This window comes from Pseudopipra pipra, chromosome 1 (assembly GCF_036250125.1).
Source record: "Pseudopipra pipra isolate bDixPip1 chromosome 1, bDixPip1.hap1, whole genome shotgun sequence".
Lineage (NCBI taxonomy): Eukaryota > Metazoa > Chordata > Aves > Passeriformes > Pipridae > Pseudopipra > Pseudopipra pipra.
In genome coordinates this window covers 44,992,863-45,009,973 of record NC_087549.1, presented here as the reverse complement: position 1 = coordinate 45,009,973, position 17,111 = coordinate 44,992,863, and the positions used below count along the sequence as shown (strand labels likewise).

Sequence of the window (17,111 nt, the reverse complement as noted above, 5' to 3'; positions counted from 1 at the left end):
TACCGACAAGATTCTAGGATTCACATGATGCCAGCTGGAGAGGGAGAAGAGACAGAGGAGACAAGAGGGAAGCCGCAAGGAGTCTCATGTATTTATAGAGTTCAGTTTTCCCTCCCAGACAGGATATCCTATCCTGTCCATGCCTTCCAGGTCAGAGTGAGCTGTGCTGTAGCAGTCACAGGCTCCAGGGGTCATGGTGTGGTCGGGCTACCAGGCAGCTCTGCCCTGACTGACAGCCCGGCTGCAGGGACTGCAGCTCTGCCCTGTGCTCTGCGTGGGCTGCAGGCCTTTGTTACCACCCACCCCAGAAAAAGGGGAGAGGAGTAACCCAGGTTCTTATCAGTAATTCCCTTGGGGTGGATTAGAGTGAAACGACACTGAATAATCGGTGTCTGAAAACATATATAGGTAGGGTTTCTTTTAACAATTTTGTTTTAACAGGTGTGTTAGCATTTTGGGTGTTGTCATGGGGCAAATGCATAAGGGAGAGAAAGGAAAGACAGGATAAGGCTAAGGGAGAGTAAGGGAAAGAAAAGCTGAGAGTCCAGCCATGACACTTGGTAGTTGCAGCTTCCATGTCTGTCAGTTGAAGTGGTGGCCTTGATCTGCTGGGGGTGAAGGAGGGAAGCCCCCACACTCCAAGAAGTTATGAGTTATTATATCCATGGTTAGTGTCACGGGCCATGCCTCGAGCCTCCAACCTCTCCCCTGGGCCCTGCACAGAGTTTCTGTGTCTGGCCTGGCTCCCACCTTTTTTTTAGATTGGCAGAGGGGGGGATGGGCTGTTATGGGCCATCAGAGGTCCTGCCTTTTCAGGGCTTGACACCTTCAATTGCCCATCAGAGTCAAAAGCCTGCAAGCTTGGCTCCTGCCTTTTCAGGGCTTCACACCTTCAGCACTGGAGGGAGGGAGGGGCCTGATTGCTCATCAGAGGTATCATCATCATCATGGCTAGGCTTCGCGAACGAAGATTTGGGAAGGCTCTATCCACATTTGCTACAGGCACGCTGGTGGCTTATGAGGCCAATACGTGACAGACATATCCGATTGCAAAAGGCACAGCAGAAAGACTCCTTAGATGGTGTATTCTGCAATACACGGTTCTTTCTGCGTTGCCTTTTTTCCTCGAGGGTGATCCTGCGTGTGTTCTCAAAGGAGACAGCTGCGTTATAGATGGTGTGTCTCCAGGCCTCCTGACTGGAGGCCAGAGTAGACCAGTTATGGGGATCAATATGGCCAAGGTTGAGATGTTGTTTCAGGGAGTCCTTGTATCTTTTCTTCGGGGCTCCTCTCGTGCGGCAGCCAGTGGCAAGTTCACCGTAAAGCAAGATCTTCAGAGATATAATCTCTGAAGTATCATCAGAGATGAACTATCATCAGAGGTATAATGCAAGTCAAAAGCCCGCAAACTTGGCTCTTTACTGGAGGGAGGGATGGGCCCAGCTGTCCATCCGAAATGCAAGTCAAAAGCCTGCAAAAGTCTCCTAGAATGCATAAATCATTAAGCATTTCAGTCTCTGACAGCCTTGCCTTCAGCTCTGCCCTGTGCCCTCAGCACAGGCCTGATGTGCAGCCCTGCCATGTTCCTGCAGGTCCAGCCCAGCCCTTCCCCACACACACTCAGACACTCACTGTGAGTTGGTTCTGACCCACATACATAATTCAGTGAGATTCAGATCCAGGATCTCACCACTGGTTATACAGATTAATGTTGATTGGTTTAAGAACAGGAAAAAATGGTACAAAAGCTCAAGTAAATTTAATGTTAAACATGAAAAATTGAGCTCTCTAAGGAAAATGAGCTTTTAAAGAAAGAGATTTCTCCTCAGGCATTAGCTTGGCCATATTGCAAGCAATATCATATTAAGATTGCATTTATGATATTAAAAAAAATCTAAAGCAATTTGAATTTAATTTGAAACATAAGGAATAAAGCCTGTCACATTACTATTTGTTGATTCATTGATTTTAATGCCTGAAGAAAAATTTCCAATTGCTTGTACTAACATCAGAGGACAGAACTGTGCACAATAATTTCTTAATCAAGTTTGCAATTTATAATAGAGTATTGTAGGTATTAGTCAGTATAAATCTGTGTTATGTCTTCTAAAAGGACCTCCAAAGCTCTCAAATGATGAAGCTATATTCCAAATTATTAATGTGGTCCTATTATTATTATTTATGCAGCAGTCAGAGCCCTGGACTGAACTCATAGCTAGACTATGGTCAGCACAGTGCAAGTATGCTCCGTAAAACCAATGTCTTTTTCAAAGAGAAGATTGGTATCCAGTGACAGACAAAATAGAGGCATATGAATTGCCTGAAGGTCAGAGGCAGAACTGGAGATCTGCTCCTGTGTCCTAGCTACAGAATTACATCGCTATGAAGCAGTCACCTTCTTTCAAATGTTACCCATGTTTTCTTTAAGTTATTTATTCTTCAGTGCTTTTTCCATGCACTGAATTTTTATTAATGTCAACTTTTCTCCCCAAAACTGTTGTTGTGGTTCTTTTCATTTAAAGAATAATAAAAATACCAAAAATCTGCAAATTGTGAGCAATCTGAAATGTCTGGTTGGAAAAATGTTAATCTCAGAAGTACCTTTATGAGAGGCCCAGCCTCTCCTATTAATATTGTTTGGTGAGCTCTGTATCCATGCTGACAGAGACGTGTAGTGTGGCACTTTTTTTACCTCCATCAGATTTGTGGCTGCATCAACTACTACTGTGGAAGTAGTTGACATAGCTGTATTGGTTCTCTTCCTGTCCTCAGTGTTATTGTTGTGCCTATTTCACACTATCTTTCAACAAGATGTTCAAAATCTTGAATATCATACATCTGCTTTGTACATCAGTCACCCTGAGCCAGCCTCTAACAGTTGTCTCAACAAGAAATAGTTCAGCCTAAATTGTATTTTTATAACAAAAAAATCATTAATAAGTCATTATATACACTGTGCAAGAAAGAAAGGAAGAATAATCACATTTGTTTCAATTATTCATATTTGTATGACATGAAAAGACTGTGCACTGCTGAAGCATAATAAGGCCTGACAAAAGGCAGCCTAGTGCACAGACAGCAGGTTTCCAGTAAGGAGAGTACATCCAGGTCTCTCTGTTGGCTACAGACACAAGTTATGGCAGTTCTTGCTTCTGTACATCTGTAACAACTACTGCTGCGTGTGGTATGTGTACACCTATGTGATTCCACCTGGAGCCATGTTTTTGGGAATAAATGAGTGACAGGACAAGTGGTAATGGCCTAGAACTGAAAAAGGGAAGATACAGGTTAGATATTAGAAAGAAATTCTTTACTGTGAGGGCAGTGAGTCACTGGAAGAGATGTCCCAGAGAAGCTATGGATTCCCTCATCCCTGGAAGTGTTCAAGGCCAGGCTGGATGGACCCCTGAGCAACCTGGTCTAGTGGAAGGCCTATGGCAGAGGGGTTGGAACCAGATGATCTTTAGGGTCTGTACCAACTAAAACCATTCTAGGATTCTTTGAAAGTTGAGTAAAAGAGTACTAAAATTTTTTAGCAGAAATCTGTACTTCAGTGTTTCTGAGGAGCAACAAATAAAAGACTATCATAATGGGATTAAATGATTCTTTTAATGAAGATTTAAATTAATAATCACAAGAAAATACAGAATGAACTTTTTATATTTCAGACTATTAAGTATGTGACCACGGCAGAGTAAAACTAGGTAGTATGTCACACTGAATTATTTTGCTATTATTATATCATAAGAGAAGATAAATATATTATTACCTAAAATAGACTCAATGAATATTTAAGGCATATGTAAATTAATTTTAAAGATCTAAAGGCTAGTAAGTAAAAGAATTTGCAGAAATTGTGTATTTTATCAAAATCAGTCAGCAAAAACACTATGAACAAATTAAGGCAGGTGATGTGGTTCTAAATTAAAGAAACTTGGGGGGTGAGAGCACTTCACGTAATGTGATTGTGAATGTATGTGCTCACAGTTGTGCATATATGAGTGTTTGTGTGTGGGCACACTTTATAGATGAGTGATTTAGGATTTCTTCTTAGCACACAACCCATATTTGCAAAGAGTAATAAAGTTCAGATTCAAGAAGTTTCATTCATCTATAGTACTTACACAAAAGTTGCTAATTTCTTCAGTTTCTAGTATAGTGAAATTCTTAGCCTGGAACTTCTGTAGTGCCTCAATTCAGATGGAAAATGGATGTTCCATTTTGGTGTAAAGTTGAGGCTTTGAATTCAGTGGGCCTAAGACTTCATTACTTGTTTTCATGTCTACCTCAGGCTGGTATTTTACAATAGTTAATGTCTGAGATGATTAAAATGAAAGACAATTTTCCTTTAACGTAATTCACATGGGATTTTATACACGTCCATTTTTAATAAATGGAAACCAATTACTGAGTATTGGTTATTATTTTGTAAAACATATCATATATTAGGAGAGGAACTAAACAGATTTACAACACTTCAGATGGGAAAAAAATTATTATTTACAAGGGATTTCAAAACTTTCCCATTACTTTCCATTATAGTCCAGTTAAACTCAGTGCAAATAAATGAACTGACCTTTATAGCAACTATGAACAGCATATTTTCATTAACTCTTTACTGTGTTGGCAGTTTTTACTTTGATTTTCCTTTCAATTAAATATAAGAAACATCCTCTTCCTCTCTGTTTCTGCCTCCCTGTAACATACCGAATATAAAAAAACCTGAGTTTGTGTGGTCTCTTACTTTCCTCATCTGTGGAGAGTGAATGCATACTTATCAGTGACTACAGCTGCAATGGAAGTGGATTGGGTTTTCAGAAAGTGTAAATCAGGTGTAAATCAATTTGAATTAATGAACCTATGCCAAATTATAACATCTGAAAAGCACTAATGTATTTTTAAAATTATTACAAAGAAATCAAAAGTTATTTCTGAAAGAAAATGGATAAACAATAATCACAATGTGCTCAGAATCTAATTAATGTAAAAATGTGGCTTGCAAAATAATTTAATTAATGTTTTTCTTAGAGATTGTGGTGTTTTGGGATATACTAGCTGCTGTCCTGTCATGCAAAAATACCAGGCAGGCTACAAGAGAACCTCAAAATGTAATGGTTCAAAAGTATATATATATATATATGTGCTAATTTTTCACTAATTTCTATTGTAGAGTGAAAAAGTAATTTTCTGGCATTGAGGGTATTTCATAGAATCCTAGAATTGTTAAGGCTAGAAAAGACCTACAAGATCATTGAGATCAATAATTTAAATTATTCTTTAGAGTACAAAGTCTAATTTTGCTGATATGACAAATCAGAAAAGAATATGAAAACAATGTTAAGGGAAGGTTTGAGGATATAACTCTCGTAATCTACCTGATAATTATGTTGACACCATATTCCCTATTAATAAAAATTAGAAAAAACTCTCCATATTACTTTGTATAGAAATGCTATCTCTAAAATTGATTGTAGATGTATTACCAAAGAAAATGGATTTTCCCCTTCCTTTTTTTTTTGAGTTTTAGAGACTGAATTTTCTTCCAGGTAACCACAACTACATTAGGGATAGTGGTCTTCATTCTGTAACACAATAAATCTATAACAGTTTCCTAATGAACAGTGCATTTCAGATAAATAGTTCATTTTAAGACTGATGAAAACATATGTTACTAAGAAAGCAAGAACACAAAATACTTGTCAAATGTAAAACCTTACAGATTTTCTTTTGGGAAGTTATATAAAGGATTGTCAGAATGTCAGGATTCTTAGCTTTAGGCAAAAAAGAAGTAGCTCATTCTGTTTTAACATCAGTGGAATACACTGCCTAGGCAATCAATTATAATTGACATTTGGTTAGGAGTATCCATAGAGTAGAGGATGAACACTTTCCATTGTCAGTTGCTAATCAATTCCTTCTGTAAATTTAACTCAGAGATTGTATTTTTGTTTACACCTAACTATAATTAAAATGAAGCATCAATCCTAATTCTTGCCTCCTATTACTGGTGCAGTAGAGTTACTTGGTTCACTTTCACATCAGTGGCCGTGCTCTCAATGATGTGATGAAAGCGTAGACTTTTAGAATAACATAAAAACTTTCAGAATTTGACTGTGTAATGACACAATGCAGCTCCTATAAAATGACAACAAATCAAGGGGTTTCAGCTATGCTTCAGATCAGTAGTGTCAGTTTGAACAAGCCACACAGAGGAAAATATTCAAACTTAAATGTCAACGAAGTAATGCTGGCCACTGCTGTAACTTTCTGTTAGGTACTTTGGTGCCTGCCTTTAGACATTCCAGTTTGAAAAGGTTGTCTTTAACCTCTAGCTATTGTAAATTCACCTTTCGTCTGAGTTTGGCTGCACAGAAGTAAATAGGAATGTTCCTGTTGACAAAAGGACATTAAGAGCAGTCTAAGTATAATATAGATTTCATAACAGTTTTCTATTTTTGCCTGAATTTCCTCCAATTAATAATGTTAGAACAGGGAGAATAACATTGTTCCTGCCCTTCAAAACAAGGTATGAACTGACAGAGAAATCCAAAAGAAACACTACGGATCTATTATTAATAAAACTTTGGTGGTTTGAACTCTGATTGTGGTCTTAATGAACTTAATCAAGACCTGCCTTAAAACAAATGACAAGTTTTATCCACATCGTTTTGATGTGTATCCTAATGGAACACAGCTCCAGTTGGTTCCTTCCGGCTTGCAGAAACTTGTTTTATCTATTTTTTCACCAAGGAACAGTCTGTTTTCCCTGTCTGGTGTTGATCTCCTTTATGCCTGCTCAAGTTTCATTTTGCTCCTTTCTTTTACTTCCAGGAGATTAACTTTCCTTTTTGTTTTAGATTTTAAAAATCATGCACAAAATTGCTGATAAAATCTTAGCAGATCTTTGCACAAGGCATGATGCTTGTTGTGTTGGAAACTTTAACAGGTTACATCATGGGATTCCATTTGTCTGTTTCACCTGGGGATCATATGGACCGCTTTGCTTCAGCATATTGAAATTAAATACCTCAATCCTAGAAAAACAAAAAAGATTTGCTGATACAGAACTAGTTTAATAAAATATTTTGAAGAAAAAAAGGTCAATATTTTTAGGCTGTTTTATGCAGCAAGATCACCTATGCTCCAGCATTACCCCCTCCAATCACAGAATAGTACTTTTCATTAAGTTTACTCTGAAGATTACAAATTCTTTTTCAAGGTTTGGTTTCCCATAATAACTAGCCAGTAAAATAGAGTTTGAAGAGAAAACAAAACTGATTATTCTTTACAAATCACAATTTTTTGTCATCAAAGGACAACAATGATTGTATCCCATAAGTGGATGCTGTAGCAGGACTGGAATGTGAACGTACCTCTGTGAACAATGCAAAAGAAAGGAACTGTTTCTCAGACCAGTTTGTTAGCTGCCATTCCGTTCCATGAAAAGGGAGACCTAGCCTGCAAATCAACACAACTGCAAAGCCTCTGGTCCACAGAGAGTTGTTTGGTATGAGATGGAGCCTGAACCATTTGCCCAAGAGAAAGGGCAAAAACTGACAAAAAAAATGAAAAAGATGAAGGTGTTAACAATATCAACTCTTCCTAATACTAAATAGGTCTAATAGAGTAGAGGCTATTAAACTCCACATGGGTATCTCTGACTCTTTTGTTTGACCCTTTTAACAGATCGTGGTGAACACATTCTAATAGCCAAAGTCCAGAAACAGAGAAGGCATAGGTCACATTAGTGAAATCCTATAGGAAAGGCTGCAATTTCTTGCATTGCCTACTAGACATTTCACTTGAAACAACCGAAAGCTTCATTTGAAATTAGGCTTATTTACAAACATGGTTATGTGCAATTAAAAGGGAGCTATGAAAGACATGGGAAACTCCCAGCTTTAAGAAATCCAGCTTATCTATTTTTAACACTTCTTAAGATAAACTATCAGGCAGCTCACTCATACACATGGTCTATTTGCAAAGAGGCATAGTAATACACATTTTACCTTTGAAACATAAAGTTGTGTGCCATAGAATCATGTGTTTTAACTGGGGGCTTCTATAGCAGCTCCCCAGAACCTTTCATTCTCTAACCAGAACAACCCCATCCTGTTCTCATACTGGAGGTTGTCCATCCCCCAGTCATCTTCACAGCTCTCCTCCTCAAATAGGTCCATATCTTCCTGATGCTCAGGGGTATAGTACTCCAGGTGGGGTCTAATGAGATTAGAGGGGCAGAATCACCTCCCTCAACCTGCTAATCACACCCATTTTGGTGCAGCCCAGGATTCAGCTGGCTTTCTGGACTGAAAGCATACATTGCTGGCTCAGATCAGGCTTCTTATCAGCCAACACCCTAACATCTTTCACCTCAGGGCTGCTCTCATCAGCACATTAAAGCCCTTTCTACCCACAAGCAGTAACTTTCCTACTTGCTTTATATACCTACCTGAATAAGAGGTCTGATGGATTAGATTCTCAGCAGCACACCTGTGAAGACAGAAAGTTGTTTGATATTGCTTTCTGTGTCTTCTAGAAAACAGTGAGCCTGGATTTGAGATGGGAGTCTGTGTAGCATGAAGGTAATTGGAGGTAGTAAGTAAAGGTTGTTGCATGATTAAAATATTCAGTGAATGTGTTTATTTTTAGTACTGGACACTTGGGCTCTGACTAGAGTGGTAAATTAAACATGTTTGGGATCAGTTCCTTGCACTGAAGACGGATGGCATGGAATGGCCCCTGTCTATGCTATTTAATTCTCTTTTTCTCACCATTTTCCAGACATGCTCAGGATTTGCACGGAGAGTGTTAGCTGGCCCAAGACAGAGCCATGCAAGGGATTATTCCAACATTTTAACAGTATAAACCATCAAGTTCCAATGTCCCAGAACTATTCACTTTCTAAACATTTTAACTTGTTAATTTTATTTTATTGTATATATTTAGTATCAAGGGTCAAATTCCTGTTCTATTCCTGCTCTGCATAGGTGCTGAGAACAAGAGCTAACAATTATAAGTTTAGGTTTTTTTTCAAGTCAGGAAGCAAATTTGGTTTGTTTTCCTAGGTTTTTTGCTAAGCTGATGAAGAAACAACAACAGAAACATAAAGATTTAACCTCTTCTTTCAGAAAAAAATGAAAAGTAGGACACAGAAAACTTTGGTCTGTCCAAATTGATGTAGCTCAGTATCCTTCCTCTGCCAGGACTAACAACTGTTATCTATGGAACACTATGGGAAGAAAATAGTGATGGTTATTTATGGCATACATTTTCATATTCTGCTACCAAAATAAAAAAAATTCAGATACAATGTGGGAAATAAAGGGCTGTTCCTTGAATAATTAAGTTAAGGAAACCTGTTTTTCTTAATTAATGTTGTGCAATATGTCCTCATTTGCAATATCCCAAACTATGTAAGAGCTAAGACTGTCTCATAAAGAAATTAAATATGTTTTCCAGATTCTCCAAAGCATTCTCCTGTGATGTGCTTTGTCTCTTTATAAGCTATGTGCTTACCAATTGGTTGGTACATGGTCAGCAAGCCTTGCAGAGACAGATGTTGTGTCCTCTTTCAATGAGGATACTAATTTCTTCTGTACAATGTCAATTTTTACTAAACTTGTAATTTCCTTGACACCTCTGTTAAATTACATTGGGATTTAACCCTAAATTCAAAAGGTCCTTGGAAGAGATTGACTGGCAGAGGAACAGATGGACTGTAATTCACATAAAAATTATCTTCAAAAAAGTTAATTAAACGTTACCAGTTAGATGTAGTTATAATCCCTTCCCTTTATATACATCCATCCAGAAATAACATTTTAGAAGTGCTTCTATTTGCATACCATCCATTAGGTTCAGTATGTTAAATGAGGTTTGTTCATAGCTTTAAAAATAACATATGTGAATTCAAGCTAATAAATAATCAATTTAACAAAAAACTAAAATAGAAAGAGGAGGCAGCTATTACTTTCTCTGTGTATGACACATTGAAAACTGAGTTAGTAGGCTGCCATGCTTGATATTTTGGGGAGACAGCAATAGGGTCACATATGTCCTGTCAAGTAAGTTTTCTTACAGTTACAATTGATATTGCTAGCAATCTTGCTAAATGAAAGCAGCTGTCATCACCCTGATACCCCCTTCAATACTGATGAAGTGAATGGGAAGACTCTACTGACTTAAAAATTGTCTGAGTTTTGGCATATTTTCAAAGCTGTTGTTTTCCATCAAGTAATACAGTTATAGGATCAAGATAGCTCTTACTTCTGCTCAGGAATTACTGCCCCCAAGTCCTGCTTGCTCTCTCAGTGGGTTTCCTGGTCACATCCCTTGTGGTGTGGCAATGAGACCTCAGTAGAAACTGTCCTACGTACTTCCTTTTGAAGGAATGCAGGGGCTGGGAGGTTACTGTGGTGTGCTCTAGTATGTCTGGATGGACCATGTACTGCAGAAAGCAGAGAATTGCTGCCAGCCGCTATGGACACAGCCTGAGTACGCACTTACACCTTGCTTACTCTTTGAGGCACAGGCTGCTCTGTTGCACTGGGAAACACTTCAAATGATCTACTAATTAATAATACCATTTATGTTACCTGTTTATTGTTTTTCCAATTGATTTAATATCCATATGCATTGGATGCCATTAGGGCATCCAATTCTTATTGACCACAACACAGCTGCCTAATTTAAATGTATATAAAATCAACAGTTGCACTTACTGTTTGATTTCTAAATCCAAAATATCCAAAATACATGATAGCACTACCTGTATATTCAAACCTAATAAACTATCATATTTTTCCCAGCTAATAAAACAGTGCTATAGTGTCTATGGGTTAACCATACAAAAATGGAGGATCTTTGACACAAATATTGACTTAGTCACAGTTCATTCATTAGGCAAATTTCTCAGGCCTAACTTTTTCCTGCTTGCATTTCTGTAGAGCTAACCACCTTTATTTAGTCAATACCATGGACTTTTGGGAAGGGAGATTACATTTAGGAAAAGAAACTATTTTGTTTACATGGAAAAATACTATAAAAAATTCCAGCTATGTATTCCTTCAGAGAAATACATTTTGCATATAATTACAAAACCTAAGGCTTTAAAACACTAGGCATTACAAACATGAGTACATGAGACTGAAAAAATTTTGTAGGAATATTTTGTGCACTACAAACATTTTACATTAGCTGCACAATGATTTTTTCTGTTCTTATAAACTGCCTTTAATAGACTGCACTATTCCCACCTCATTTACTTATCTATTCAATTGAAGTGAAGAAGAAAAATAATTTAAAGGCCAGTAAACTTTGCAAATGTGCTTTATTGAATTTATTGCTATTTTAAATAGAAAGAAATTAAGGCAGTATGTGTCCTGGCTAGATTTCTAATCACCATGGCAGCATGCATATAGGTACAGGCAGAACTTTTCCTGTCAAAGGTGTTATCACATTATTTCTTTTTTAGTCCTTGTGGATATAAATCATCAGAACCAGGTACCACTACTTTACTGCTCAGTGTGTCCTGAGAAGCAGATGCAGTAAATTCTACTTCTGTGACCTTTTCAGTATTCTGTGTTTTGACTGAGTGTCCATTCTAGTCACAGGTTGCTGAGGTCACAAACAGAAGAAGATAGAAATGGCAAGCGAATCAAATTACAGAATACTAAAAAGGTCAGAGTGGTACCATTTATATTACCCTTCACAGAACAGATGAGGCAGAAAAAGTTATACCTCTGTCTCACAACAAAAGTTGTAATGATTCAGTAAACAGCACCAGTGACAAATTCTCGTTTGTGCCAAAGAGTTACACTCTACAGAAATATCTGTAATATAACATTTGGAACTGTGATCCTGTTATATACAAAAATTAAGTCTTTTGGAAAGTATGTTGTTTTTCAATAGTGTAATTAATTTCAGGAATAATTTTTAATAAAATCCTTCTGAAAAAAATTTCAAAATTACATTCAACTAATCCAAGTAAATTGCTGGTTTTGTATCCATGTCATGATTTTTTCCAAATGTATTTTATACACATAGCAGTATGATGCACTAGTTTTCATATAAGATTATGTTTTTTGATTGAAATTCTCAGACAGCAAATAGTCATCATAGAATTTCAAAAAATCACTGCAAAGCATAAACTTTGCTAGTCTAGTGTTGGATTAATATTTATCAGTATATGTAATTAGGATTTTGTATTCAGTTGGTGAGTCCTTAACTGTTCTTTCAGTCCTCTACATCAACCTAGCTTTGGAACTACCTTTCAAAACATTGATATAATCCATTATTATTTCTATAGTATATTCAGAATTCTGTAGCAAGTGCAATGATATGGCAGGGTTCTTTAAATTGCTGTGTGATGTATTTACCCATCAATCATTTCAATCATTTTCCTTCTCTCTCTTTTTATTTTTTTTCATAATAGCTAATATCATAATAGCAAAACCTCACTTTAAAATATAAAATCTTTAGGTTTTCAGGAAGTTTTCCTTTTGATCAAAAGCGCAACAATGTAATCTGAGTAGAGCAGCTGCATAAGCTAAATTCTTTGTAAGGCGATAAAAATGGTGACCAGACATCTGAAGTCTTATGACTGGCAACAAACCAGCAGCAGAGAATTAGCTATCATGTTGGGAGCACAAAACACTGAAAGCATATAGCTCACAGTAATGCAGAACATCCACTTCATACTTGGTACAATTTCTTCTCTATTATACAAAGAATTTTTAGGTCACGCTACCTAATTTTTCAGAACACCCAGATACAGATCTCTGGCCCACCACCTTCTTTCCCTGAATTTCTTGCAGACTTTTGATACTTACTTCGGGGACAATGGTTTACTTAGAGGAGGCAAGGGAATGTATTTAGGCGAGTTTTCTCCTAGATCTTATTTATCATAGAAATCATAGAATGGTTTGTGTTTGAAGGGACCTTAAAGATGATCTAGTTCCAAACCCCTGCCATTGCTAGGGATGCCACCTACGAGATCAAGTTGCTCAAAGCCCCATCCAACCTGGCCTCGAACACTTCCAGGGATGGGACATGCGCGGCTTCTCTGGGCAACCTGTTCCAGTGCCTCACTACCCTCTGAGTAAAGAATTTCTAATCTAAATCTCTTCTGTTTTTGTTCAAAACCATTCCACCTTGTCCTATCGCTACTTGACCATGTTGAAAGTTGTTCTTCCTCTTTTTTATAAATCCCATTTAAGTACTGGAAGGCCATAGCGAGTTCTTCCCTTCTGCAGGCTGAACAGCCCCAACTCCCCCTGCTTGTCTTCATAGGAGAGAGAGATGTTCCATCCCTCTGATACTCTTCATGGCCCTACTCCTGGATGCAGTACTCCAGGGGGGTCTCACAAGGGCAGAGTACAGGGGGAGAATCACCTCCCTCGACCTGCTCTTCACTTCTCTTTTGATGTAGCCCAGGATGTGATTGGCCTTCTGGACTGCAGGTGCACACAATTATTATATTTCCTGTTTACTCTCCTGGAAGAAGCTTTTACGTTAGATGTGGGGAAAACATAACCAAAACAAACAAACAAAAAAACAAACCTGCCTTCACTGTGGAATGCTTTTCAACCATCAGCTGTGAAAGCTTAACAGGTTTAATGTCCAGGTAGTCTTATTTAAAAGATCACACTTCAAATTGCAATAGCAATTAGTATCCAAATAATGATAATGAAAAAAGAAAATTCTTTTACCAAGACAGTCAGTTTTTCTTAAACATTCTCAGGAATTAACTCAGCCACTCATACCTAGTCAGCGTAGTTCTACATCCACTTAAACGATCAGCAAATTTAAGTTAAAAGGCAGTGCTCTATATTAAGCAGTTCACTGCTTGACATAATAAATATACAGAAGTAAAAATAATTAAAAAAATCCTTTTAATTTTGGTTATTGTTGTTTGAAATTTATATCCACCACTGCTTTTTAACCACTAAGTCTTAATAATCAGGAGATTTAGAAAAACAGAAATCTGTTGGATCTGAAGAGGTTGAGAACATTATTATAACCCATGACAAAGAAAGATCTCACACCACAACTCCCCACACAGCCTCATTCTTCAAGGCCAAATATTTGCTGCCATAAATAAATTAAAAGGCTTCTCATCAATTGTGCTTTTGTCCATAGTTTTCTTTAAAAATAAGGAACATTTTATTTATTTATTTTTTATTTCAAATTGAGGAGCTGTTACTTTACTTAAGCATCCGCTTATCTACAGTCGCACTCTGTCACCACGTTGCTCTGGGCATACCCACAGGCTGAGATGATTCCAGAAGTTGTTTTAGTCCTGGAAAGCTAAACCTTTACAAACCTATTAACCACTCTTTCTCAGTAATTCCTATCAATGTTTTTCTATCTATATCTATGCTGTTTTCCTTTTCCCTTGTTTCATCCTTCTCATGCAGTCCCCAGTTATCGCTGGAACATCTCATATGTAGTAAAGATATTTCATTTTTTCACCAGCGATATTAGGTCTTTTTTTTTTCTTCATGCAAAATAACCAACTCTTTCATTGTTCTTTAGTTTACATTACTTCTAATAAATAAATACCATTACTCACCAGCATATGTTTTTCAATTTGTTTTCTAATCAGTATGAACATATATTCTTCAGTCTGTATTACTCTACAACCATACATAGGGCAAGTTTCTTTTAGAGAAGAAACAAAAAGCAATTTTCCTCTACAACAGCTTTCATGTTATGTGATTCATAAACCTGTCCCATAGCAACTGACATCAAGATTTATCAGAGCAAAATAAAACATAGCTACATGTAGTAAATCTTCTTTTGATATTACTCAGAATTTTCAAGTAAATAAGCAAAATAATGTACCTATATTGGCATATTCCTGGCATATGAACACATACTACTGGGTAGTTGCATGTGCAGTTCATAAAATACCCCATGAAAGCACATAAATAGGCAATATGTTTGCACCTCAGTTTGGAAATCTAGTTATATACATCAACAAATACTGATTAAATATCACAAGGTTTTTAGATTCTGAAGATGCTACAGATAAATTTAACATACATTAGTTGATTTAATGATGACTAGAGAAAAAAAAAATTAAAAAAAATAAAAGTCCTTCAGACTATTTACCCCTGTGTGTGTATGTGGGTGTACTTGACATCTGTGCACTGAAATACAGATCCTGAAGAACAATTTATAGCACAGCAATTCCACTTTCCCACTACTCAGGAGATATATCACAACTGGAAAGACATATTCACCTCCAAAGCTATGAATAATTTTCTTTACAAATATAAAATAGAAAAGAAATATTAATTATACCAATTTTGCTTTGCACTCTGATCACCTTTTGACCCATTTTGGTTTTGTCTTCAACGGTAACAATTACACTTTCTGGAACAAATCTGTTTGGCTGTTTCCCGCAGGATATGTGGGATATGAATTTAACCAGAGCTAGTAATATGTAAACATTCATAGAATGTTACTTTGAAAAAGATCTTTAACATTATTGAGCCCAATAATTAACCCAGCACTACCAAGTACACCACTAACCCATGTCCCTAAGTGTCACGTCTACAAGTCTTTTAAATACCTCCAAGGGTGGTGACTTGACCACTTCATCGGACAGCCTGTTGCAATGTTTGACAAACTTTGGTGAAAAAATTTTTCCTAATACCCAATTAAAACCTCTTAGAGGCCATTTACTCTTGTCCTATCTCTTGTTACTCGGGAAAGAGACAGACATCCATCTTGCTACAAGCTCCTTTCAGGTAGTTGTAGAGAGTGACAAGGTCTTTCCTGAGCCTCCTTTTCTCCAACCCCAGCTCCCTCAACCACTCCTCATAAGACCTGTGTTCCAGACCCTTCACCAGCTCTGTTGTCCTTCTCTGTACACACTCCAACACCTTAATGTCTTTCTTGTAACAAGGGGCTCAGAACTTAACACAGGATTAGAGGTGCGGCTTCACCAGTGCTGAGGACAGGGGGACAATCCCTGCCTTGGATACCAGCTGGATGTAACTCCATTCACCACCACTCTCTAGGCCTGGCCATGCAGCCAGTTATTTACCCTGTAAAGACTGCACCCATCCAAGACATAAGCATCCAGTTACTCCAGAAGGAGGCTGTGGAAAATGTGTCAAAGGCTGCGTGAATTGATGTAGGTGCAATTCAGTTGAGCCCTAATTCCTACATGACCATTCTGAGGTGCTTCTGTGGTTTCTAACAAATCAATAAACTTTGCTTCTTTGCTCTGCATGGATCTCCATCCTTTACCTGTGCTCTCAGATAGAAGGACCTTGCTAGCACACCGTGCCTCAAATATTGGCATGCTTCCTATATGGTTTTTCTTATCTCTAGCAAGCTTCATTTTATCCTCCTCCCTCTTCAAATCTGGTTTAAAGCTCTTTCAGTGTGCCCTGCTAACTCTTATGCAAAGATCCCTTTCCCCCTCTGAGGCAGGAGTGCCCTGTTTGTTGTCAGCAGTCCTGGTGTTGTTAAGACCTACTCACGATCAAAGAAACCAAAATTCTTACAGTTTCTGATGCCAAGCTCAGAGCCAGGTAATGATCTTCTGGCTCTTCTGGTTTCTCCTCTCATCATTCCCTGCAACTAGGACAGACAACACTACCTGTGCTCCTGATTCCTTAATGAGTTGTCCTAAGGTCCTTAACTCTCTCTTGATTGACTTCTTGTTGCAACTTCATCACTGTCTACCTAAAAAAATCAATAATGGGTAATAATCCAAGGGCCAAACAAGGACAGGAAGCTTTCTCTTCACAGCTTAAGCTTGGGCCCCAGGAAGGAAGCAGACTTCCCTAAGAAGTGGGTCTGGTCTACATGTTGTGTCTTCTGTTCCCTTCAGAAGGAGTTCTTCTATGACAATGACGACTCTTTTTTTTCTTTATGGAAGTAGTTTTGACAGAAGGCAAAGGTGGTCTTAACCTTGGCTAGGTAAACCATCTTCCCTGTTACTGTTCATTGTTATACCTATCCTTATAATAGGTATGAGTCTCATACCTATTATTCCAGAGCTCCTGGGAAGGTGGGGCAGTCACAGAGGAGATGTTCCTACTCACCTACTGTGGTGGGTAAGAACTTGTCACTATTGCTCCCTATATCTT

At 37.7% G+C, this 17,111-nt stretch overlaps 1 long non-coding RNA gene across 1 annotated transcript; it reads left to right on the top strand.

Annotated features, from left to right (window-relative positions):
- The first annotated feature begins 196 nt into the window (after nt 1-196).
- Nucleotides 197-2,550, top strand: LOC135414134 (uncharacterized). The gene is made up of 2 exons (XR_010430595.1): nt 197-408; nt 2,188-2,550. It is a non-coding gene; the product is annotated as an uncharacterized LOC135414134 (long non-coding RNA).
- Nucleotides 2,551-17,111: the final 14,561 nt, after the last annotated feature.